Below are 25,702 nucleotides of genomic sequence, written 5' to 3'. Positions count from 1 at the left end.
AGTGTCCCCTTGTGCATCCCGGGAAGAAAATCCTGCGGGATTGATTCCGCCAGCTGCTCAGGTAATTGCAGGCATGGGGCTGGGGGAGCGGAGAGACACGTTTGCGAGTTCAGGGGCGCTGCGGGTACTCCACATCAAACGGGCAGAAAGGGCAAATTTGCTGCCAGTGCAGAAAAGCTGATGCAGGACTGCAGTGAACAGAGCGTGCCTCCTTCCCGGATTGGTGCCTGGGTAGTCAGGAATGTCTTCCTTTGGGGTGAAAGAGCCACCTTTCCTCTCGCATAAATTAAGAGCTGCCCAATACCTTCCTTAGGGTCTGGTGTTTCCCTTCTGTTTGTTCGTGCTAATTTTATGGGCAAGTTGGAAATAGCCTTTTCTCTTTCCCTGCGTAACTGAATCATTAGGAGTCTGTGGCGCGAGCATGGTTAATTTTGGAGCACATAGGTGCCAGTGGAAACGTAATGAATGAAACGTGATGGAAACTGATGTTTTGCTTGGTTTTTACTCAACTTTTTTTTTTCTTTGAGTGTTGATGGCATGTTGTCCTGTGGCTCAACCCACCTTCTGTTGCGGGGAGCCTCCAATCTAGGGTTTTTAAGTCCGAGAAGCTTGTCCTTCCAGAAAAGGACTGGTCGTTGGGCAGATTGAGGGGTAGGCTCGGAGAGTCGCTGAAGTACACGGCCAGTGTTACGGGCAAATGTCACTTAACCTTGCGGTTCCCTTTTATTCCTTTCCCCCCAGCTCCCTCAGGGCTGGGAGGTTTTGGTTTGTTTTTTTTTTTTTTTTGCGGGGGTGTGGGTTTGTGTGGGGCATGCGCGTGGTTTCCAAAGGAGAGCGCGGTGTTGCCTGGTGGCAACCTGCAGAGCCCTTTTGCTGCCTGACCTCCCCATTTGCAGTCCACTCTCAGGGCTGTAACTTTCCTTTGGCTGATTTGAGCAGAGCAATGAAGTGACTTGCCTGTGTAAATGTGCTGGTGATACCAGGAAGGGAAATGCTTGGACCGGTAGTGAAAAACTGGGCTCTGAGTAGGATTTCTGAAGGCAGAACAACAACAGCAGCAGGAAGCAAAGAGCTAGTTCCCCCTGAATTGGGTGTGTGTCAAACCCGTGAAAGTTTTATTGCCAAATGTTGTTTGGCAGTACCTTCCAAGGGGCTCTCTTTGGCAAACGTAAATTTTCAGGAGGTTCAGGGTTGTGTGTGGCAAAAGGCGCCCCTCTGTCTGCGTGCCCCGCTCCACAAAGGTCCAGCGGCGGGGCGGTCGGTTCCCGCTCTGGGTATTGGCACGGTGTTGCTGCAATATTGTCCTGGTTTGAGCGACACGGGACTAATTTCTCTACTGATACTTGGTGCAGGGGTGAGGAATCCAGGTGCGGGGATGAGGAGGAGCGAGAGCCGGGCACTTGACCCAAGCTGGCCAACAGGATTATTTCATACCATCAGCGTCACATTCCCTATAAATTAGAAAGTTTGCTGCGAAGTTCTCTCTCTCCCTTGATGGCTGCGATCCCAAGAACTTAGTGCCCTGGTGCCGGACCCCTGAGGCCTTCCCTTCCTCCTGCTGTCGTAGTGCTCGCAGTGTCCGACGTTTGCTGTCCGCTGCTGGGAGTGCACAGCTTCCTACGGATAGAATGGGCTGAGTATAATCTTTGGGTATTCTGTATGGGTATCAGGATCAATATTGGTTCTTTAGTGCTATTAATGTTGTTTGTGGAATCCTACTCTATTAAATCTGTTTATACGTCGCCTCCCGGGTTTCCTTGTTTTTTCCCGATGCCCTTTCCCGGGTAGGGAGGGGTCATCGGGGGATAGAAGAATTGTCTAAACGGCAAGAAGTTGTTATGGGTCTCTCAAAACATAACAGATTTTTAGACCTAACAGAGGGGTTCTGGAAGGGAAGGAGAAAGCGTTCTCAGCCCTGACAGAAAACAGGCAGACCCTCTTCTCTGTCTGCAGCTTTCCTGTGTGCGCGAGATGAAGCTGTTTTATTTTTCTTCCTTGTTCCTGGTCTAAATAGCTCTGAAGCTGCTGCTGCGGGTTTGCAATTTGCGTTGCTGCGTGTTTGTGGAGTTCTCGTTATGGATGACTTCTGCTGTGGCCGAGTTTCAGGAGGCGGTTTTTGGTTTAAAGCTTCAGCAATGGCGGCCACTGAAACCAGCATAGGTGAAGCTGATCCTGTGCGTGCGGCTGCGCTCGCAGGGGTGCTTGGGCGCTCCTCGTGCAAAGAGCGAGGTGCGCGTGGGCACCGGCAGGGTTGCGCTGGGCTCTGGGCGCGTGCCATACTCCTGCTTTTGGGAGACGGCAGAGAGCGTGTGCCCGGTAAGGCGGAGGGCAGTCGAAAGCTGGCAGGGACCCTGAGCAGATTTGGTGGCGCAATGGCAGTTTTAAAAGCTCGTGACCATCTGGAGAAAGAGCCTGGAAAAAATGGTTGCCTTTTTGGCAGGAGGCGGTTCAGTGGTCCGGTGGGTTGCTGTACCCTTTAACAAAAATGTTCACCTTGGGCCATCTAGGGTGAGGAAACCTTGGCTGTACGTAGGCTTGAGAAAATGCGCCTGTCCGTGTCTGTCACCTGCGTGCAGCCGGATAGGTGGCTCTAGTGCAACTGAAGCTGCCGGTGAGTCAACGAAAGGCAGGGTGGTCTGAAAAATGCAAGAGCTCTCGTGGCCTGCCCCAAGAAGCGTCCCAAAAGTGATGCCAAGTACTTTTTCCTCCGCTCAGCTGTTGTCTGGGCAAACCTTCAGGGAAGAAGGCAGCTTGAGATTCCTACCTGGCTTTGCGTTCACGGGTTTTTTCCTCTCTCGGCAGGTTGTCAACGGCCAGCCTTTCTCCACGGTCAGCCTTTCTTCTGCCATGACGGTACGGGACAGACGGAAAGGATCCAGAGTGGTCTGCCAGGACCAGGTACGTCTCCCATGTGCGTCTGCGTTTTTCCTAAGGTCCTTGTCCTGGGGGCTTTGAAGTGAACGCGAAGGATGTGCTGACTCTACTTCCTTAGTTTTTCGATGAAATATTTGACCGTGTATACTAAAAATAAGGTGTGTTCCGGAGCACGTTGCGCCCATGCAAAGCTTGCTTCCCTCCGCTTATGTTCTCCTCCCGAAAGCGTCATCTCTTTCTGTGTGCTTACCGTTTCTATGGGAGAAGGACATGAACGTTTGCTTTTTTTGCTGCGGAGGCCGCTGAGGGTGAAAAAAGGTGTTTTTGAGGCTAGTGTGGGCAGGAAAGCAGGGAGGGGGCAAGTGTGTGAGGCATTGGAAGGGGTTGGAGGAGGCAGTGAGGACCAGCATGACTTTTGGCCCCTGGCACCTTTGGTGTGGGAGCCGGAGCTGGACGTATGTCTATTTTGCTGCGGAGACTGCCAACAGTGAAAAAAGGTGTTTTTGAGGCTAAAGTGGTCAGGAGAGCAGAGAGGGCCAAAGTGTGTGGGGCGTTTGAAGGGATTGGAGGAGGCACTGAGGACCAGTATGACTTTTCGCCCCTGGCAAGTTTGGTGTGGGAGCAAAAGCTGGAGGTTTGCCTTTTTTTGTTCGGAGGCAGTCGAGAGTGAAAAATAGTGTTTTTGAGGGTAGAGTGGGCAGGAAAACAGAGAGGGCCAAAGTGTGTAGGAAAGATGAAGGAGTTGGAGAAGGCAGTGAGGAGCAGCATGACTTTTTCCCCCTGGCACCTTTTCTGTGGGAGCAGGAGCTGGACGTTTGCCTTTTTTGTTTCGTAGGCCGTCGAGAGTGAAAAAAGGTTTTTTTGAGGCTAGAGTGGGCATGAAAGCAGAGAGGGCCAAAGTATGTGGGGCGTTTTTAAGGAATTGGAGGAGGCAGTGAGGACCAGCACGACTTTTCCCTCCTACCACCTTTGCTGTGAGAGCAGGAGCTGGAGGTTTGCCTTTTTTGGTGCGGAGGCTGCCAAGAGTGAAAAAAGGTGTTTTTGAGGCTAGAGTGGGCAGGAAAGCAGAGAGAACCAAAGTGTGTGGGGCAGATAAAGGGGTTGGAGAATGCAGTGAGGACCAGCATGAGTTTTTCCCCCTGGCACCTTTGCTGTGGGAGCAGGAGCAGGACGTTTCCCTTTTTTGCTGGCGTGGCTGCCGAGAGTCAAAAATGTGGTTTTGAGGACAGAGTCGGGAGGAAAGTAGAGAGGGCCAAAGTGTGTGGGGCATTGGAAGGGGTTGGAGGAGTCAGTGAGGACCAGCATGACTTTTCCCCCCTTTCACCTTTGCTGTGGGAGCAGGAGCAGGACGTTTGCCTTTTTTGCTGGCGAGGCTGGAGAGAGTGAAAAAAGGTGTTTTTGAGGCTAGAGTGGGCAGGAGAGCAGAGAGGTCCAAAGTTTGTGGGGCGTTTGAAGGTGTTGGAGGAAGCAGTGAGGGCTAGCATGATCTATTGCCCCGGCACCTTTTCTGTGGGAGCAGGAGCTGGAGGTTTGCCTTTTTTGGTGCAGAGGGTGCTGAGAGTGAAAAAAAGTGTTTTTGAGGGTAGAGGCGGCAGGAAAGCAAAGGGCAAAGTGTGTGTGGTGTTTGAAGGGGTTGGAGGAGGCAGTGAGGAGCAGCATGACTTTTTGCCCCTGGCACCTTTGCTTTGGGAGCAGGAGCTGGACGTTTGTCTTTTTTCCTGCGGAGCCCGCTGAGAGTGAAAAAAGGTGTTTCTGAGGCTAGAGTTGGCAGGAAAGCAGAGAGGGGGAAAGTGTGTGAGGCATTGTAAGGGGTTGGAGGAGGCAGTGAGGACCAGCATGACTTTTACCCACTGGCACCTTTGTTTTCGAAGCAGGAGCTAGAGGTTTTCCTTTTTTGACGCCGAGGCCTCTGAGAGTGAAAAGAGGTGTTTTTGAGGCTAGGGCGGGCAGAAAATCAGAGAGGGGGAAAGTGTGTGAGGCATATGAAGGGGTTGCAGGAGACAGTGAGGAGCAGCATGACTTTTTGCCCCTGGGAACTTTGCTGTGGGAGCAAGACCTGGACGTTTGCCTTTTTTGCTGGGGAGGCTGCCAAGAGTGAAAAAAGGTGTTTTTGAGGCTCGAGTGGTCAGGAAAGCATAGAGGGCCGAAGTGTGTGGGGTGTTTGAAGGGGTTGGAGGAGGCAGTGAGGACCAGGATGACTTTTTCCCCCTGGCACCTTTGATGTGGGAGCAAAAGCTGGACGTTTGCCTTCTTTGCTGCGGAGGCTGTCGAGAGTGAAAAGAGGTTTTTTTTTGAGGCTAGAGTCAGGAGGAAAGCAGAGAGGGCCAAAGCGTGTGGGGCATTTTAAGGGGTTGGAGGAGGCAGTGAGGACCAGCAAGACTTTTGGCCCCTGGCATCTTTGGTGTGGGAGCAGGAGCTGGACGTTTGCGTTTTTTGGTGCGGAGGCTGCCAAGAGTGAAAAAAGGTGTTTTTGAGGCTAGAGTGGATAGGAAAGCAGAGAGGGTGAAAGTGTGTGGGGCGTTGGAAGGGGTTGGAGGAGGCAGTGAGGACCAGAATGACTTTTTCCCCTGACACCTTTGTTGTGGGAGCAAAAGCTGGACGTTTGCGTTTTTTGGTGCGGAGGCTGCCGAGAGTCAAAAAAGTTGGTTTTGTGGAGATAGTGGGCAGGAAAGCAGAGGGGGGGAAAGCGTGTGAGGCATTGGAAGGCGTTGGAGGAGGCAGTGAGGACTAGCATGACCTTTTACCCCTGGCACCTTTGCTGTGGGAGCAGGAGCTGGACGTTCGCCTTTTTTTCTGTGGAGGCTGCCGAGAGTGAAAAAAGGTGTTTTTGAGGCTAGAGTGGATAAGAAAGCAGAGAGGGTGAAAGTGTGTGGGGCGTTTGCAGGGGTTGGAGGAGGCAGTGAGAACCAGCATGGTTTTTTGCCCCTTGCAATTTTGCTGTGGGAGCAGGAGCTGGACGTTATGCCTTTTTTGCTGGGGAGGCCGCCGAGAGTTAAAAAAGGTGGTTTTGAGGATAGCGTCGTCAGGAGAGCAGAGACGGGAACGCGTGTGGGGCGATTGCAGGGGTTGGAGCGGTAAGTTAGGACCAGCATGACTTTTCCCCCCTGACACTTTTGCTGTGGGAGCAGGAGCTGGATGTTTGCCTTTTTTGCTGTGGAGGCCGTCGAGAGTGAAAAAAGGTGGTTTTGAGGCTAGAGTGGTCAAGAAAGCAGAGAGGGCCAAAGTGTGTGGGGCACTTGAAGGGGTTCGATAAGGCAGTGAGGACCAGCCTGACTTTTCTCCCCTGGCACCTTTGCTGTGGGAGCAGGAGCTGGACGTTTGCCTTGTTTGCTGTGGAGGCTGTCAAGAGTGAAAAAAGGTGTTTTTGAGGCTAGAGTGGGCAGGAAAGCAGAGAGGGCCAAACTGTGTGGGTCATTCGAAGGGGTTGGAGGAGGCAGTGAGGAGCAGCATGACTTTTTGCTCCTGGCACCTTTTCTGTGGGTGCAGTAGGTGGACGTTTCCCTTTTTTGATGGGGAGGCTGCCAAGAGGGAAAAAAGGTGTTTTTGAGGCTAGAGTAGGCAGGAAAGCAGAGGGGGCCAAAGTGTGTGGGTCATTGGAAGGGTTTAGAGGAGGCATTTAGGAGCTACATGACTGTTTGCCCGTGGCACCTTTGGTGTGGAAGCAGGAGCGGGACGTTTGCCTTCTTTGCTGCGGAGGCTGTCGAGAGTGAAAAAAGTTTTTTTGAGGCTAGAGTGGGTAGGAAAGCAGAGAGGGGGAAAGTGTGAGAGGGATTTTAAGGGGTTGTAGGAGGCAGTGAGGAGCAGCATGAGTTTTTGCCCCTGACAACTTTGTTGTGGGAGCAAAAGCTGGACGTTTGCCTTCTTTGCTGCGGAGGCTGTCGAGAGTGAAAAAAGGTGTGTTTGAGGCTAGAGTGGGTAGGAAAGCAGAGAGGGGGAAAGTGGGTGGGGCATATGAAGGGTTCGGAGGAGGCAGTGAGGACCAGCATGACTTTTTGCCCCTGGCACGTTTGGTGTGGGAGCAGAAGCTGGACGTTTGCCTTTTTACTGGGGAGGCCGTCGAGAGTGAAAAAAGGTGTTTTTGAGGCTAGAATGGCTAGGAAAGTAGAGAGGGGGAAAGTGTGTGAGGCATTGGAAGGGTTCGGAGGAGGCAGTGAGGACCAGTATGACTCTTGGGCCCTGGCACCTTTGGTGTGGGAGCAAAAGCTGGACGTTTGCCTTTTTTGGTGCGGAGGCTGCTGAGAGTGAAAAAAGTTGGTTTTGTGGAGATAGTAGTCAGGAAAGCAGAGAGGGGGAAAGTGTGTGGGGCGTTTGAAGGGGTTGGAGGAGGCAGTGAGGAGCAGCATGACGTTTGACCCCTGGCACCTTTGGTGTGGGAGCAGGAGCTGGATGTTTGCCTTTTTTGCTGCGGAGGCTGCCGCGAGTGAAAAAAGGTGTTTCTGAGGCTAAAGTGGGCAGGAAAGCAGAGAGGGGTAAAGTGTGTGGTGCGTTTTTAAGGGATTGGAGGAGGCAGTGAGGACCAGCGTTTTTTTTCCCTCCTGGCACCTTTGGTGTGGGAGTAGGAGGTGGACGTTTGCCTTTTTTGCTTGGGAGGCCGTCGAGAGTGAAAAAACTTGGTTTTGAGGCTAGTGGTCAGGAGACCAGAGAGGGCCAAAGTGTGTGGCGCGTTTGAAGGGGTTGGAGGATTCAGTGAGGACCAGCATGACGTTTGACCCCTGGCACCTTAGCTGTGGGAGTAGGAGCTGGCCGTTTGCCTTTTTTGCTGCGGAGGATGCCACGAGTTAAAAAAAGGCGTTTTTGAAGCTAGGGTGTGCAGGAAAGCAGAGAGGGCCAAAGTGTGTGGGTTTTGAAGGGGTTGGAGGAGGCAGTGAGGAGCAGCATGACTTTCCCCCCCTGGCAATTTTGCTGTGGGAGCAACAGCTGGACGTTTTCCTTTTTTGCTGAGGAGGCCATCAAGAGTGAAAAAAGGTGTTTTTGAGGCTAGAGTGGTCAGGAAAGCAGAGAGGGGGAAGGTGTGTGAGGCATTGGAAGGGGTTGGAGGAGGCAGTGAGGACCAGTATGACTTTTGGCCCCTGGCAGTTTTGCTGTGGGATCAGGAGCTGGACGTTTGCCTTTTTTGCTGGGGAGTCTGCCGAGAGTGGAAAAAGTTGTTTTTGAGGCTAGAGTGGATAAGAAAGCAGAGAGGGTGAAAGTGTGTGGGGCGTTTGCAGGGGTTGGAGGAGGCAGTGAGAACCAGCATGGTTTTTTGCCCCTTGCAATTTTGCTGTGGGAGCAGGAGCTGGACGTTATGCCTTTTTTGCTGGGGAGGCCGCCGAGAGTTAAAAAAGGTGGTTTTGAGGATAGCGTCGTCAGGAGAGCAGAAACGGGAACGCATGTGGGGCGATTGCAGGGGTTGGAGCGGTAAGTTAGGACCAGCATGACTTTTCCCCCCTGACACTTTTGCTTTGGGAGCAGGAGCTGGATGTTTGCCTTTTTTGCTGTGGAGGCCGTCGAGAGTGAAAAAAGGTGGTTTTGAGGCTAGAGTGGTCAAGAAAGCAGAGAGGGCCAAAGTGTGTGGGGCACTTGAAGGGGTTCGATAAGGCAGTGAGGACCAGCCTGACTTTTCTCCCCTGGCACCTTTGCTGTGGGAGCAGGAGCTGGACGTTTGCCTTGTTTGCTGTGGAGGCTGTCAAGAGTGAAAAAAGGTGTTTTTGAGGCTAGAGTGGGCAGGAAAGCAGAGAGGGCCAAACTGTGTGGGTCATTCGAAGGGGTTGGAGGAGGCAGTGAGGAGCAGCATGACTTTTTGCTCCTGGCACCTTTTCTGTGGGTGCAGTAGGTGGACGTTTCCCTTTTTTGATGGGGAGGCTGCCAAGAGGGAAAAAAGGTGTTTTTGAGGCTAGAGTAGGCAGGAAAGCAGAGGGGGCCAAAGTGTGTGGGTCATTGGAAGGGTTTAGAGGAGGCATTTAGGAGCTACATGACTGTTTGCCCGTGGCACCTTTGGTGTGGAAGCAGGAGCGGGACGTTTGCCTTCTTTGCTGCGGAGGCTGTCGAGAGTGAAAAAAGTTTTTTTGAGGCTAGAGTGGGTAGGAAAGCAGAGAGGGGGAAAGTGTGAGAGGGATTTTAAGGGGTTGTAGGAGGCAGTGAGGAGCAGCATGAGTTTTTGCCCCTGACAACTTTGTTGTGGGAGCAAAAGCTGGACGTTTGCCTTCTTTGCTGCGGAGGCTGTCGAGAGTGAAAAAAGGTGTGTTTGAGGCTAGAGTGGGTAGGAAAGCAGAGAGGGGGAAAGTGGGTGGGGCATATGAAGGGTTCGGAGGAGGCAGTGAGGACCAGCATGACTTTTGGCCCCTGGCATCTTTGGTGTGGGAGCAGGAGCTGGACGTTTCCGTTTTTTGGTGCGGAGGCTGCCAAGAGTGAAAAAAGGTGTTTTTGAGGCTAGAGTGGATAGGAAAGCAGAGAGGGTGAAAGTGTGTGGGGCGTTGGAAGGGGTTGGAGGAGGGAGTGAGGACCAGAATGACTTTTTCCCCTGACACCTTTGTTGTGGGAGCAAAAGCTGGACGTTTGCGTTTTTTGGTGCGGAGGCTGCCGAGAGTCAAAAAAGTTGGTTTTGTGGAGATAGTGGGCAGGAAAGCAGAGGGGGGGAAAGCGTGTGAGGCATTGGAAGGCGTTGGAGGAGGCAGTGAGGACTAGCATGACCTTTTACCCCTGGCACCTTTGCTGTGGGAGTGGGAGCTAGACGTTTGCCTCTTTTGGTGCGGAGGCTGCCGAGAGTGGAAAAGGTGTTTTTGAGGCTCGAGTGGGCAGGAAAGCAGAGAGGGCCAAAGTGTGTGGGGCGTTTGAAGGGGTTGGAGGAGGCAGTGAGGACTAGCATGATCTTTTGCCCCTGTCACCTTTGGTGTGGGAGCAGGAGCTTGACGTTTGCCTTTTTTGCTGCGGAGGCCACTGAGAGTGAAAAAAGTTGTTTTTGAAGCTAGAGTAGGCAGGAAAGCAGAGAGGGCCAAAGTGTTTGGAGCGTTTGAAGGGGTTGGAGGATTGAGTGAGGAGCAGCATGACTTTTCTGCCCTGGCACGTTTGGTGTGGGAGCAGGAGGTGGACGTTTGCCTTTTTTGCTGGGGAGGCTGCCGAGAGTGAAAAAAGGTGTTTTTGATTCTGGAGTGGTCAGGAAAGCAGAGAGGGGGGAAGTGTGTGAGGCATTGGAAGGGGTTGGAGAAGGCAGTGAGGACCAGCATGACTTTTGGCCCCTGGCACCTTTGGTGTGGGAGCAGGAGCTGCATATTTCCCTTTTGTGCTGCGGAGGCCGTCGAGAGTGAAAAAAGAAGTTTTTGAGGCTAGAGTGGGCAGGAAAGCAGAGAGGGGGAAAGTGTGTGAGGCATTGGCAGGGCTTGGAGGAGGCAGTGAGGACCAGCGTTTCTTTTCCCTCCTGGCACCTTAGATGTGGGAGTAGGAGGTGGACGTTTGCCTTTTTTGCTGTGGAGGCTGCCGAGAGTGAAAAAGGGTGTTTTTGAGGCTAGAGTGGGCAGGAAAGCAGAGAGGGCCAAAGTGCGTGGGGCGTTTGAAGGGGGTGGAGGAGGCAGTGAGGACTAGCATGATCTTTTGTCCCTGGCACCTTTGGTGTTGGAGCAAGAGCTGGACGTTTTCCTTTTTTGCTGAGGAGGACGTCAAGAGTGAAAAAAGGTGTTTTTGAGGCTAGAGTGTGCAGGAAAGCAGAGAGGGGGAAGGTGTGTGAGGCATTGGAAGGGGTTGGAGGAGGCAGTGAGGACCAGCATGACTTTTGGCGCCTGGCAGTTTTGCTGTGGGATCAGGAGCTGGATGTTTTCCTTTTTTGCTGTGGAGGCTGCCGAGAGTGAAAAAAGGTGTTTTTGATTCTGGAGTGGTCAGGAAAGCAGAGGGGGGGAAGTGTGTGGGGTGTTTGCAGGGGTTGGAGGAGGCAGTGAGAACCACCATGTTTTTTTGCCCCTGGCAACTTTGCTGTGGGAGCAGGAGCTGGACGTTTGCCTTTTTTGCTTGGGAGGCCGTCGAGAGTGAAAAAACTTGGTTTTGAGGCTAGTGGTCAGGAGACCAGAGAGGGCCAAAGTGTGTGGCGCGTTTGAAGGGGTTGGAGGATTCAGTGAGGACCAGCATGACGTTTGACCCACGGCACCTTTGGTGTGGGAGGAGGAGCTGGACGTTTGCCTTTTTTGCTGCGGAGGCCACTGAGAGTGAAAAAAGGTGTTTTTGAAGCTAGAGTAGGCAGGAAAGCAGAGAGGGCCAAAGTGTTTGGAGCGTTTGAAGGGGTTGGAGGATTCAGTGAGGACCAGCACGATATTTTGCCCCTGGCACCTTTGGTGTGGGAGCAGGAGCTGGACGTTTTCCTTTTTTGCTGCGGAGGCCGTCGAGAGTGAAAAAAGAAGTTTTTGAGGCTAAAGTGGGCAGGAAAGCAGAGAGGGCCGAAGTGCGTGGGGCGTTTGAAGGTGTTGGAGGAGGCAGTGAGGACCAGCATGATTTTTTGCCCCTGGCACCTTAGCTGTGGGAGCAGGAGCTAGACGTTTGCCTTTTTTGGTGCGGAGGCTTGGAAGAGTGAAAAAAGTTTTTTTTTTTTATGCTACAGTGGGTAGGAAATCAGAGAGGGCCAAAGTGTGTGGGGCGTTTGAAGGTGTTGGAGGAGGCAGTGAGGAGCAGCATGACTTTTTGCCCCTGGCACCTTTGCTATGGGAGTAGGAGCTAGACGTTTGCCTCTTTTGGTGCGGAGGCTGCCGAGAGTGGAAAAGGTGTTTTTGAGGCTCGAGTGGGCAGGAAAGCAGAGAGGGCCAAAGTGTGTGGGGCGTTTGAAGGGGGTGGAGGAGGCAGTGAGGACTAGCATGATCTTTTGTCCCTGGCACCTTTGGTGTTGGAGCAGGAGCTGGACGTTTGCCTTTTTTGCTGGGGAGGCTGCCGAGAGTAAAAAAAGGTGTTTCTGAGTTTGGATTGGGCAGGAAAGCAGAGAGGGGGGAAGTGTGTGAGGCATTGGCAGGGCTTGGAGGAGGCAGTGAGGACCTGCGTTTATTTTCCCTTCTGGCACCTTTGGTGTGGGAGTAGGAGGTGGACGTTTGCATTTTTGCTTGGGAGGCTGCCGAGAGTGAAAAAAGGTGGTTTTGAGGGTAGTGGTCAGCAGAGCAGAGAGGGCCAAAGTGTGTGTGGCGTTTGAAGGGTTTATACAAGGCAGTGAGGACAAGCATGACTTTGTGCCCTTGGTTCCTTTGCTGTGGGAGCAGGAGCTGGACGTTTGACTCTTTTAGTGCGGAGGCTGCCGCGAGTGAAAAAAGGTGTTTTTGAGGCTAGAGTGGGCAGGAAAGCAGAGAGGGGGAAAGTGTGTGGTGCGTTTTTAAGGGATTGGAGGAGGCAGTGAGGACCAGCATGACTTTTCCCCCCTGGCACCTTTGGTGTGGGAGGAGGAGCTGGACGTTTGCCTTTTTTGCTGCGGAGGCCACTGAGAGTGAAAAAAGTTGTTTTTGAAGCTAGAGTAGGCAGGAAAGCAGAGAGGGCCAAAGTGTTTGGAGCGTTTGAAGGGGTTGGAGGAGGCAGTGAGGATCAGCACGATATTTTGCCCCTGGCACCTTTGGTGTGGGAGCAGGAGCTGGACGTTTTCCTTTTTTGCTGGGCATGCTGTCTAGAGTGAAAAAAGGTGTTTTAGATCCTAGAGTGTGCAGGAAAGCAGAGAGGGGGATAGTGTGTGAAGCATTGGAAGTGGTTGGAGGAGGCAGTGAGGACCAGCATGATTTTTTGCCATTGGCACCTTTGGTGTGGGAGCAGGAGGTGGCCGTTTGCCTTTTTTGCTGCGGAGGCTGCCGAGAGTGGAAAAAGTTTTTTTTTTGAGGCTAGAGTCCGAAGCAAATAAAAGAGTGCCAAAGGGTGTGGGGCATTTGAAGGGGTTGGATGAGGCAGTGAGGACCAACATAACTTTTTCCCCCTGGCGGCTTTCCTGTGGGAGCAGGAGCTGGAGCCTTTTTTGCTGGGGAGGCTGCCGAGAGTTAAAAACGGTGTTTTGGAGGCTACAGTCTGCAGGAAATCAGAGAGGGACAAAGTGTTTAAGGAGTTTGAAGGTGTTGGAGGAGGCAGTGATGACCAGCATGACATTTCCCCCTTGGCATCTTTACTGTAGGAGCAGGAGCTGGACATTTGCCCTTTTATCTTTGGAGGCTGCCGAGACTGAAAAAAGTTGATTTTGAGGCTAGAGTCCTCAAGAAAGAAAAGAGGGAGAAAGTGTGTGGGCGTTTGAAGGGGTTGGAGGAGGCAGTGAGGACAAGCATGACTTTTTCCCCCTGGCACCTTTGGTGTGGGAGCATTAGGTGGTCACTTTCCTTATTTGCTTTGGAGAGAAAAAAGGTATTTTTGAGGGTAGTGGTCAGGAGAGCAGAGAGGAACAAAGTGTGTGGGGCGTTTGCAGGGAGTGGTGGATTCAGTGAGGACCGGAATGTATTTTCCCCCGGAACCTTTGCCGTTGGAGCAGGAGCTGGACGTTTGCTTATTTTGCTGTGGAGGCTGCCAAGAGTGAAAAAAGGTGGCTTTGAGGCTAGTGGTCAGGAGACCAGATAGGGCCAGAAAAGAGGGAGAAAGTGTGTGGCGCGTTTGAAGGTGTTGGAGGAGGCAGTGAGGACCAGCATGAATTTTTCCCCTGGCACCTTTGTTGTGGGAGCAGGAGCTGTACGTTTCCCTTTTTTAGTGCAGAGGCAGTCGAGAGTGAATAAAGGTGTTTTTGGGGGCTAGTGTCATGAGGAAAGCAGAGAGAGCCAAAGTGTGTTATGAGTTTGATGGGGTTCCACGAGGCAGTGAGGACCAGCATGACTTTTCCGCCCTGGCACCTTTGCTGTGGGAGCAGGAGCTGGACGTTTTCCTTTTTTGCTGTGGAGGCTGCCGAGAGTGAAAAAAAAATTTTTTGAGGCTACAGTGGGTAGGAAATCAGAGAGGGCCAAAGTGTGTGGGGCGTTTGAAGGTGTTGGAGGAGGCAGTGAACACCAGCATGACTTTCCCCCCCTGGCACCTTTGCTGTGGGAGCAGGAGCTGGACGTTTGCTGTTTTTGCTGCGGAGGCTGCCGAGAGTGAAAAAAGTTGTTTTTGAGGCTAGAGTCCACAGGAATGAAAAGAGTGCCAAAGTGTGTGGGGCGTTTGAAGGGGTTGGATGAGGCAGTGAGGACCAGCATGACTTTTCCCCCCTGGCACCTTTGCTGTAGGAGCAGGAGCTGGACATTTGCCCTTTTATCTTTGGAGGCTGCCGAGAGTGAAAAAGTTGTTTTTGAGGCGAGAGTCCTCAGGAAAGAAAAGAGGGAGAAAGTGTGTGGGCGTTTGAAGGGGTTGGTGGAGGCAGTGAGGACCAGCATGACTTTTCCCCTTTGGCACCTTTGCTGTGGGAGCAGGAGCTAGACGTTTGCCCTTTTTTGTTCGGAGGGTGTCAAGAGTGATTAAAAAGTTGTTTTTGAGGCTTGAGTCGGCAGGAAAGCAGACAGTGGGAAAGTGTGTGGAGCGTATGAAGGGAATTGAGGAGGCAGTGAGGACCAGCATGACTTTTCCCCCCTGACACCTTTGCTGTGGGAGCAGGAGCTGGACGTTTTCCTTTTTTGCTGTGGATGCTGCCGAGATTGAAGAAATGTGGTTTTGAGGCTAGAGTCAGCAGGAAAGCAGAGAGGGCCAAAGTGTGTGTGGCGTTTGAAGGGGTTCCAGGAGGCAGTGAGGACCAGCACTTCGTTTCCTTTCTGGCACCTTTGCTGTGGGAGCAGGTGCTGTACGTTTGCCTTTTTTTTTTTCGGAGGCTGCCGAGAGTTAAAGAAAGTATTTTTGAGACTATAGTCAGCAGGAAAGCAGAGATCTCAAAACCACCTTTTTTCATTCTCGGCAGCCTCCGCAGCCAAAAAGGCAAACGTCCAGCTCCTGCTCCCACAGCAAACGTTCCAGGGGGGAAAAGTCATGCTGGTTCTAACTGCCTCCTGGAACCCCTTCAAATGCTCCACACACTTTGGCCGTCTCTGATTTCCTGCCGACTCTAGCCTCAAAACCACCTATTTTCACTCTTGGCAGCTTCCGCAGGAAAAAAAGCAAACGTCCAGCTTGTGCTGCCACAGCAAAGATGCCAGGGGGGAAAAGTGATGCTGGTCCTCACTGCCTCCTGCAACCCCTTCGAATGCCCCACAGTCTTTGGCCCTCTCTTCTCTCCTACGGACAGTATAATGAACACTACCTTTTTTCACTCTGCGACACCTCCGCAGATAAAAAGGCAAATGTCCAGCCACTGCTGCTACACTAAAGCAGGAACGGACGGCAAAGTGATGCTGGTCTTCACTGCCTCCTGGAACCCCTTCAAATGCCCCTCTGACTTTTTCCATCTCTTTCCTACAGACTCTAGATTCAAAAATATCTTTTTACACTCTGCGTCGCCTCAGGGGCAAAAATTGCAAACGTCCAGCCACTGCTCGCACAGCAAAGGTGCCAGGGGGGAAAAGTGATGCTGGTCCTCACTGCCACCTCCAATCTCTTCAAACACCCCACACACTTTGGCCTTCTCTGCTTTCCTGCCGACTCTAGCCTCAAAACCACCTTTTTTCACTCTTGGCAGCCTCCGCACCAAAAAAGGCAAATGTACATCCACTGCTCCTACACGAAAGATGCCATGGGGGAAAAGTCATGCTGGTCCTCACTGCCTCATGGAACCCCTTCAAACGCCCCACACACTTTGGCCCTCTCTGTTTTCCTTCCGACTCTAGCCTCAAAACCACCTTTTTTCACTCTCATCAGCCTCTGCAGCAAAAAAGGCAAATGTCCAACTCCTGCTCCCACAGCAAAGGTGCCAGGGAGAAAAGTCATGATGGTCCTCACTGCCTCCTGGAAACCCTTCAAATTCCTTAGAGGTTTTGGCTTCCTCTTCTTTCCTACGGAGTTTATCGTCAAAAACATTTTTTTTACTCTGTGCTACCTTCGGAACCTAATAGTGAAACGTCCAGCCACTGCTCCCACACCTATCGTGCCAATGGGGAAAGGTGATGTTGGTCCTCATTGCCAAAACTGAATGCAGTACTCGAGGTGGGGCCTCACCATTGCCGAATACAGACGGATGATCTAGTCCTGTTCACCACACCATTCCTGATACAGGCACATTGCTGGCTCATATTCAGCTGGCTGTCCACCAACACCCCCAGGTCCTTTTCTGCCAGGCAGCTTTCAAGCCATTCCACCCAAATCTTGTGCTGCATGGGGTTGTTGTGACCCAAGTGCAGGACCCGGCACTTGGCCTTGTTGAACCTCATACCATTGCCCTTGGTCCATCGGTCCAGTCTGTCCAGATCCCTCTGCAGAGCCAACCTACCCTCAAGCAGTTCAACACACCCGCCTAGTTTACTATCATCTGCAAACTTACTGAGTGTGCATTTGATCCCCTCATCCAGGTCATTAATAAAGATTAAAGAGAACCGGCCCCAGCACAGAGCTCTGGGGGACAGGGGTCCACTTGTGACTGGACACTAACTGGATTTAACTCCATTCACCACCACTCTCTGGGCATGCCCATCCAGCCAGTTTTTTACCCAGTGAAGAGTACACCTGTCCAGGCCATGAGCAGCCAGTTTCTGCAGCAGAATGCTGTGGGAAATGGTGTCAAAAGCTTTGCAAAAATCCAGGTAGATAACATCCACAGCTTTTCCCTCATCCACTAAGCGGGTCACCTTATCATAGAAGGAGATCAGGTTTTTCAGGCATGACCTGCCTTTCACAAACCCATACTGACTGGGCCTGATCACTCTATTCTCCTGCATGTGCTGTGTAATGGCACTGAGGATGATCTGTTCCATGACCTTCCCAGGCACCGAGGTCAGACCGACTGGCCTGTAGTTCCCTGGATCCTCCTTCCGGCCCTTCTTGAAGATGGGTGTCACATTTGCCAACCTCCAGTCAGCTGGGACCTCCCCAGTTGTCCAGGACTGCTCATAAATCATGCAAAGTGGCCTGGTGAGCACTTCTGCCAGCTCTTTCAGTACCCTTGGGTGGATCCCATCCGGCCCTATAGATTTGTGCACCTCCAGGTGCTGAAGCAGGTCCCTCACCATTGTGGATTACAGGGGCTTCATTCTGCTCCCCATCCTTGTCTTCTAGCTCAGGGGTCTGGGTACTCAGGGAACAACTGGTCCTACTGCTGAAGACTGAGGCAAAGATGGCATTAAGTACCTCAGCCTTTTCCTCATCCTTGGTCACTATGTTACCAGCCCCATCTACTAGAGGACAGAGATTATCCTAAGTCCTCTTTTTATTTCTAATATATTTATAGAAACCTTTTTTGTTATCCTTGACAACTGAATCCGGGTTTAGTTCTAACTGGGCTTTGGCCCTCCTGATTTTTTCCCTACATAGCTTTACTACCTCTTTGTAGTCCTCTAGAGTGGCCTGCCCTTCCTTCCAGAGGCCATAAATTCTCTTTTTTCCCCTAAGTCACAACACTGGCTCCCTGTTTAGCTAGGCCGGTCTTTTTCCCTGACGGCTTGTCTTTTGGCACACGGGGAGACCCTGCTCCTGCACCTTTAAGACTTCCTTCTTGAAAAACATCCAGGCTTCCTGGGCTCCTTTGCTCTGGAGGACTGCATCCCAGTACTATGTCAGCCAGGCTCTTGAAAAGCCCAAAGTCCGCCCTCCAGAAGTCCAAGGTAGCAGTTCTGCTGACCCTCCTCCTTGCTTCTCCCAGAATCGAAAACTATCATTTCATGGTCACTGTTCCCAAGAGAGCCTCCAACCATGGCATCCCCCACAAGACCTTCCCTGTTTACAAACAACAGATCCAGCAGGGCACCTTCCCTAGTTGGCTCTCTCACCAGCTGTGTCAGGAAGTTATCCCCAGTACATTCCAGGAAATTTCTAGACTGTTCCCTCCCTGCTGTATTGTATTCCCAGCAGATGTCCGGCAAATTGAAGTCCCCCACGAGGACAAGAGCTTACAATCTTGAGACTTCTCCCAGCCATTTATAGAATATTTCATCTGCCTCCTCATCCTGGTTGGGCAGTCTATAACAGACTCCTACTATATCTGCCTTGTTAGCTCTCCCCCTGATTCTTACCCATAAACACTCAACCCCATTATCTCCATCATTTAGTTCAAAGCATTCATAACACTCCCGCCTCTCCTTGCTTGCCTATCCTTCCTGAAGAGCCTATAGCCATCCATGGCAGCACTATAGCAATGTGAGTCATCCTACCATGTTTCTGTAATGGCGATTACATCATAATTATCCTGCTGTACAATGGCTTCCAGCTCCTCCTGTTTGTTGCCCATGCTACGTGCATTAGTGTATAAGCACTTCAGCTGGGCTATTGGTCCTTTCTCCTTCTTACTGGAGGAAGCCGAAATTCTGCCACCCTCAGACTTATTCCTAAGGGGCCTGGTTACGTCCCCTATCTTTTCCAGGTCTAGTGCCAGCATGCCACTTTCAGGCTTTTTGCTGGCAAGCTCGGATCTATCCCCATCCCCCTTCAAATCTAGTTTAAAGCTCTATCAATGAGCCCCGCCAATTGCTGCCCTAAAAACTTTTCCCCCCTCCGAGATAGGCTTTTGCTGTCTGTTGCCAGCAGTCCTGGTTTCCTGAAGAGCTGCCCATGATCAAAGAACCTGAAGTCCTGCTGATGACACCAGTCTCTGAGCCAGGCATTGATCAGCTGGCACTTCCTGTTAATCTTCTCATCAATCTCAGCAACTGTTGGGATAGAAGCAAACACTACTTGTGCTCCTGATCCCCTTAGCAGCCGTCCCAGGGTCCTGAAGTCATTCTTCATTGTCCTTAGACTTCTGGTAGCTACCTCATCACCACCTACCTGAAAAATCAGTAGCGGGTAGTAATCTGATGTCTGAACCAGGGAAGGGATTTTTCTCCGTATGTCCTTAATTCTGGCCCCAGGGAGGCAGCTGACTTCCCTGTGGGATGGGTCCAGTCTACAAATAGGGCCCTCTGTTCCCCTCAGAAGAGAGTCACCTACTACAATTACTTGCCTTTCTTTCTTGGTTGAGGAAGTCCTAAGGCATGGGGGTGGGTGACTAGCCCTGGGCGCCTCACTGGATGGATCATCCTTTCCATCCTCAATCGCCTGGTCTTCGAATTCCAAAGCCCCATACCTCTTCTGCAAGGGCAATTGGGATGGTGAGGGGGGCCATGAGGGGTTTTGGTTGCCTCCCCAAGGAGGGATCTGACTCCACTCCCCCTTATGCCTTAAGTCCCCTCTTTCTGCCTGGTGACAGGAGGGAAGGGGATCATCCACTTCTGATAGAGCCTCTTCCTGCTGCCCTTGCCTCAGGCTATGGCTCCACCAATCTATTTCATTTTCACACTCTGATAATTCTTAACCTTTCTGCCTCTTCCCTCAGTTCAACCACCTGCCTGAGCAGATCACTTGATCCCACCGTACACAAGCAGTGTCGCTGGCACCCTGTGAGAGCAGTGCCAGGCTCAGGCATTCGTTGCAGCCTGAAAACTGCACAGCCACATGCTTTTGCGGGAGCTCAGTCTGAGTTCCCACATTCTTTCTTGCAGCGGTTTTTGACTGGTTTGTGGCCATGTTCTTCTCTTGTGCTGGGAGGTGATGTATTCCTGCTGTCAGCTTCACACACGCCCTGAGCCGATGTTCTTCTGCTTGTGCTTACCCAGCTTGTGCTCAGCTTAGACACAAGGCTTTCAGTGACCTACTGTGCAAAATGCTGGGCCCTGTTCACCTGTTCCAACTGCGGTGCTGCAGCGACACCCTGGGTGATGCCCACTGGCTCCCCGTGTGCTGGGTGTGCAGCGGCCGGCCGCTGCACTCTAGCACCACCTGTTTAGAACTGCAGTGGGGTGTTGTCTCCGCCCCTGCCGTGTCAGCAGCCTGCCTCCAAGCTGCCGGTTCCGGCATGACCTAGCCGCTTTTCCTGGCTTCGAAATCCCCCTAAAAGAGCCCTTTGCCAGCTTAATCTGCCACAATCCCCTTCCCCAGTGCAGCCTTGTCTGCGCTGGAGCTGGTCTCCTCAGCGACTCAACGTCCATCCATTGCTTCCAGACCAAAGGGGCCAGAACACAAAGCTGTGCCTTGTCCTCGCTGTTCCCTGGAACCGCTTTCATCACCCCACAAACATTGGCGCTCAGGGCTTTCCTCTTGACTTCAGCCTCAACACCACCTTTTTTTTCATTTTCCCAATATCCCAAGGGAAAAATAATAAAAGTTCTGCTCTTTCTCTCACATTAAAGGGTCCAGCACTCAAAGCTGCGCCTTGTCTGTACTGTCCCATGGAAGCACTTTCATTGCCCCACAAACGTAGGGTTCAGGGCTTTACTCTTGACTTCAGCCTCATAACCTCCTTTTTCCATTTTCCAAAAAGGTAGAGGCAAAAATACTGAATGTCCACCCATTGCTCCTACATGAAAGGGGCCAGCACGCAAAGCTGTGCCTTGTCATGACTGTCCTGTGGAATTGCTTTCATCACCACACAAATCTTGGGGCACAGGGCTTTCCTCCTGACTTCAGCCTCAAACCCACCTTTTCTTTCATTTTCCCAATATCCGAAAATAAAAATACTCAACATCCAGCACTTGTTCCCACACCAAAGGTCCAGCACGCAAAGCTGTGCCTCGTCCGCACTGTCCCCTGGAAGCACTTTAATCACCCCACAAACCTTGGCAATCAGGACTTTCCTGTTGCCTTCACGCTCAAAACCCCTTTCTCCATTTTCCCAAAGGCTGGAAACAGAAATACAGAATATCCAGCCATTGCTCCCACGCCAAAGGGGCCAGCACGCAAAGCTGTGCCTTGTTCTCACTGTCTTCTGGAAGTGCTTTCATTGCCCCACAAACCTTGAGTTTCAGGGCTTTCCTCTTGACTTCAGCTTCAAACCCACCTGTTTTTTTTTCATTTTCCCATCATCCGGGGCAAAGTTACAAGATGTCCAGCCATTGCTCCCACACCAAAGGGGCCAGCACGTAAATCTGTGCCTCGTCCACACTGTCCCCTGGAAGCGCTTTCATCACCCTACAAACCTTGGGCCTCATGTCTGTTTTTCTTGACTTCAACCTCAAAACCACATTTTTTTCAATGTCCAATGCCCAGGGGCAAAGTGCCCAATGCCTAGCCATTGATCCCACACCAAAGGTGCCAACATGGAAACATTTGCCTCGTCCTCACTGTCCCATGGAAGCACTTGCATTGCCCCAAAAAAGTTGCAGATCAGGGCTTTCCTCTTGACTTCAGCCTCAAAACCACTTTTTTTTCAATTTGCAATGACCGGGGGAAAAACACCTGTCTAGCCATTGCTCCCACACCAAAATGGGCCAGCACACAAAGCTGTGCCTTGTGCTCACTGTCCCCTGCAAGCGCTTTCATTGCCCCACAAACCTTGGGGCTCAGGGCTTTCCTCTTGAATTCAGCCTCAAAATCTCCTTTCTCCATTTTCCCAAAGGCCGGGGCAATACCTAACATCTAGCCATTTTTCCGACACCAAAGGTCAAGCACTCAAAGCTGTGCCTGGTCCTCACTTTCCCCGGAAGCGCTTTCATTGCCCCATAAACTTTGAGTCTCAGGGCTTTCCTCTTGACTTCAGACTCAAAACAACGTTACTCCATTTTCCCGAAGGCCAGGGGCAAAATTACCCAACGTCCAGTCATTGCTCCTACATGAAAGGGGCCAGCACGCAAAGCTGTGCCTTGTCCTCACTGTCCCCTGGACATGCTTTCATCACCCCACCGCCCTTGGGGCTCAGGGCTTTCCTCTTTACTTCAGCCTCAAAACCACCTTTTTTTTTCATTTTCCGTATATCCGAAGGAAAAATTACCCAGTGTCCAGCCATTACTACCACACTAAAGGGGCCAGCACACAAAGATGTGCCTTGTCCTCACTGTCCCCTGGGAACACTTTCGTTGCCCCACAAACTTGGCGCTCAGGGCTGTCCTCTTGACTTCAGCCTCAAAACCAACTTTTTGGATTTTCCTAATGGCCGGAGCCAAAAATACTCAATGTCCAGCCATTGCACCAAAACAAAATTTCTTAGGAGAGAAGGGTGTTTCTTATCCTCGCTTTCCCATGAAAGCACTTTGACAGCACCACAAATCACAGAGGTCCCCTCTCTCTGCAGCTGGCTACAAATACAACAACCATCAACAATTACACCCATGAAGAGGATGCTAGCAAAGAATGATACTGCTTATCTTCACAGTCCCTTGGAAGCCCCATTAACAAACCACAAAACACAGTTCTCCTGTCTCTCTACATCGAGGTTCAAATATTGACACAATCACACCATTTCACCAAAACAAAAGCTGCTAGCAGAGGATTATATTGCTTGTCCTCACTGTCTCTTGGCAGCGCTTTCGTAGCCACACAAAACACATTTCTCTCCTCTCTCTGGTACCAGGGTCAAAACTTGCACCTCTCCAGCAATTGCAGTAAAATGAAGTCCTAGATTTTGCTTATCATCAGAATCCTTTGGAAGTACTTTCACAGCACCCCGAATCACATTTCTCCCCTCTCTCTACAGCCACTTCAAGTACTGCAAACATCCAACCATTGAACCAACACAAAAGGTGCTAGAAGGGAAGGATGCTACTTATCTTCACGGACCCTTGGAAGCCCTGTTACGGAAGCACAAAACACATAGCTCCCCACTCTCTACAGCTGGCTTCCAAAACTGCAGTCATCCAGGAACTGCAGCCACACCAAAAGTACTCCCACACGAAAGGTACCAGAAGACAATGCTCTTGCTTGTCCTCACAGTCCCATAGCTGTGTTTTCAAAACCCCACAAGAGCCATTGATCCTGGCTCTACACAGCTGGCTTCTAATTCTGACACCATCCAACTAGTTCCCCAATACAAAAGGTGCTAGAACAGAAGGATATTGCCTATCTTCACAGTCCCTTAGTTGCGTTTTTGAAGCCTTCTAAGACACTTCTCCCCTCTTTCTACAGCTGATTTTAAACAATTTACAGTTTTTCAGGCTGGTTCTATAGGAGGAGAGAAATTTGTTTTGTGGTGTTAGTAGAGCGCTGCAAAGGGACAGTGCTGACAAACCACATCATTCTCTGATAGCACCTTTTGTTTTGGTGTAGTAGCTCTATGGTTGCCGTTTTTGAAGCCAGCTGTAGACGTGGGAGAAATGTGCTTTGTGGGGCTCTGAGAGCACTGCCAAGGGACAGTGAAGACAAGCCACATCATTGTCTTCTGGTACCTTTCGTGTGGGAGAAATTGCAGGGTATTTGCAATTTGACTGGGTCATGAAAGAAGGGGGGAATGTGCTTTCTTCAGCTACGGATGTGCAGCCTAGAGACAGTGAGGACAAGGAACAGCTTCCTCTTCTCTGGCATATTTTCTGCAGTTCCAAACGCTGGATTTTTCCAGTATTTCAGCCCAACTGTAGAGAGAGAGGAGAAATGTGTTTTGTTCGGCTATGAAAGTACTCCCAAGCGAGAGTGAGGAAAACCAACGGCATTCTCTCTGGCTTTTTTCATTTAAAGGTAATTGCTGGATGTTTGCAGTTTTTGAACGTGGCTCGAGAGGTGGGAGAAATGTGTTTTGTGGGGCTCCGAAAGTACTGCCAGGGGACAGTGAGGACAAGCAACAGCGTTTGTTCCTGGTATCTTTCTTGCATAAGTAATTGCTGGAATTTTGCAGTTTTTGAGCCCTGCTGTGGGGTGGAGGGTCTTTATTTAGTGGGTTAGTAAAGCACTGGTAATTCACAGTGAGGACAAGCCAACAGTGTTCTGTCCTTGCGCATTTTGTTTGGAAGAAATTGCTAGATGTTTGCAGTTTTTGACCCCATCTCTAGAGAGATTGAAAAATGTGTTTATTTCATCTATGAAAGCGCTGCCAAGGAACAGGGAGCACACGCAAGGGAATTCTTTTCTGGAATCTTTTGTGTGGTAGCTATTGCTTGATGTTTACAGTTTTTCAGCCTGGCTCTAGAGACAGATGGATGAAGTGATTGGGGAGCTATTTGAACAGTATAGGTCCCGGTACCAACCCCTGAGGAACACCAATCGTCACTGCTCTCCACTTGGACATCAAGCCGTTGACCGCAACTCTTTGAGTGTGACCGTCCGGCCAGTTCTTTATCCACCGAGTGGTCCATTTGTCGACTCCGTCTCTCTTCAATTTAGAGAGCAGGATATTGTGTGGGACGGTGTCAAACGCTTTGCACAAGTCCAGGTAGATGACAGTGGTTGCTCTTCCCTTATCCATGGCCACTGTAAACCCTCCGTAGAAGGCCACCAAATTTGTCAGGCATGATTTGCCCTTGGTGAAGCCATGCTGGCTGTCACCAATCACCTCCTTGTTTTCTATGTGCCTCAACAGAGTTTCCAGGAGGATCTGCTCCATGATCTTGCCAGGCACAAGGTGAGACTGACTGGCCTATAGTTCCCTGGGTCTTCCTTATTGTCCTTTTTGAAAATAGGGGTTATATTTCCACTTTTCCAGTCAGCAGGAACCTCACTAGACAGCCACAACTTCTCAAATATGATGGATAGTGGCTTAGCAACTTCATCTGCCGTTCCTTCAGGACCTGCGGATGTATCTCATCAGGTCCCATGGACTTGTGCACCTTCAGGTTCCTCAGTTGGTCTTGCACTTGATTGTCACCAACCTGTTTAGACTGGAGAGGAGAAGTCTCCAAGGAGATCTTATTGCGGCCTTCCAGTACCTAAAGGGAGCCTAGGGGAGAGCCAGGGAAGGACTTTTTACTAGGGCATGTAGCGATAGGACAAGGGGGAATGGCTTTAAACTGGAAGACGGCAGGTTCAGATTGAACATTAGGAAGAAGTTTTTCACTTTGAGGGTGGTAAGGCACTGGAACAGGTTGCCCAGAGAGGTTGTTGAGGCCCCATCCCTGGAGGTGTTCAAGGCCAGGCTGGACGTGGCCTTGGGCAACCTGGTCCAGTGAGAGGTGTCCTCGCCTACGGTAGGGGGGTTGGAACTCGATGATCTTCAAGGTCCTTTCCAACCTAAACCGTTCTATGATTCTATGAAAATGCTGACATAGAGCATTAAGAGCCAGCAACAGCTTTCTCTCCTTGTACCGTTTGTGTTATATCAATTGCTCGATATTAGCAGTTTTTTAGTCCAGCTCTAGAGAGAGGGGAGAAACTTTTTTTGTGGAACTATGAAGAAACTGGATATTTGCAGTATTTCATCCTGGCTCTACAGAGAGGTTATTAATATGTTTTGGGGGATTATGAAAACGCTGCCAAGAGATAGTGAGGGTGTATTTTAGACCCAGCATATTTATTTTAGTGGTATATATGGCATAAGATTTGAGTATCCACAGATAACTTATACTTTATAATATATAGTATACTGCCAGAGTTATAGATTTAAGAGCTTTATATTAAGGCCTCAAAAATTAGATGCAGTTGTCTATGAAATTTTACCTCTCCTCCCTTGTAGTTGGTCAGATTACTGAACAGCTGGTCTTGACTTTATGAATACAGGCTTGAAAAAGCAGTGAAATGGGAGACCCAGCACCAGGAGAGCATTCTTGCCAGGTAATTTGCTCCTGAGACATGAAAATCACTGAAGTCTGAAACAGCTGTAGTTTACACACTGCTTCTGATGTACACTCAGACAAGGAGGAAAATCTCCAAGTTTTGGCAAATAAATGTAAAGAATATTAAAAACAAAATTCATGTTATGTTTAGAAACAGTAAAGAATAACAACCCTAGTACTACATAGAAGCATGTAAACCACATAACCTTACCAGATTCACCACAAAAATAACTTAGGAGCTGAGGTGACCTATATTTCTTCCCCAAAAATTTTCTCTCTGTCATAGACACCTCTGAAATCTATCAAAGAAGCTCAGGAGGATTCTGCAAGGCATAATGACCTAACCTATGCATGTTTAAATCATCCACAAAACTAAAACC

The 25,702-nt window shown here is 50.6% G+C and overlaps 1 long non-coding RNA gene across 1 annotated transcript; it reads left to right on the top strand.

The window, feature by feature from the left end:
• On the top strand, nt 1-25,302 carry LOC309683509. Its single transcript, XR_014270212.1, has 3 exons — nt 1-61; nt 2,803-2,898; nt 25,267-25,302. It is a non-coding gene; the product is annotated as an uncharacterized lncRNA (long non-coding RNA).
• Nucleotides 25,303-25,702: the final 400 nt, after the last annotated feature.

The sequence above is a fragment of the Vanellus vanellus genome (assembly GCF_965231255.1).
Source record: "Vanellus vanellus genome assembly, chromosome: Z".
Taxonomy (NCBI): Eukaryota; Metazoa; Chordata; class Aves; order Charadriiformes; family Charadriidae; genus Vanellus; species Vanellus vanellus.
This window is presented reverse-complemented; position numbering and strand designations above follow the sequence as displayed.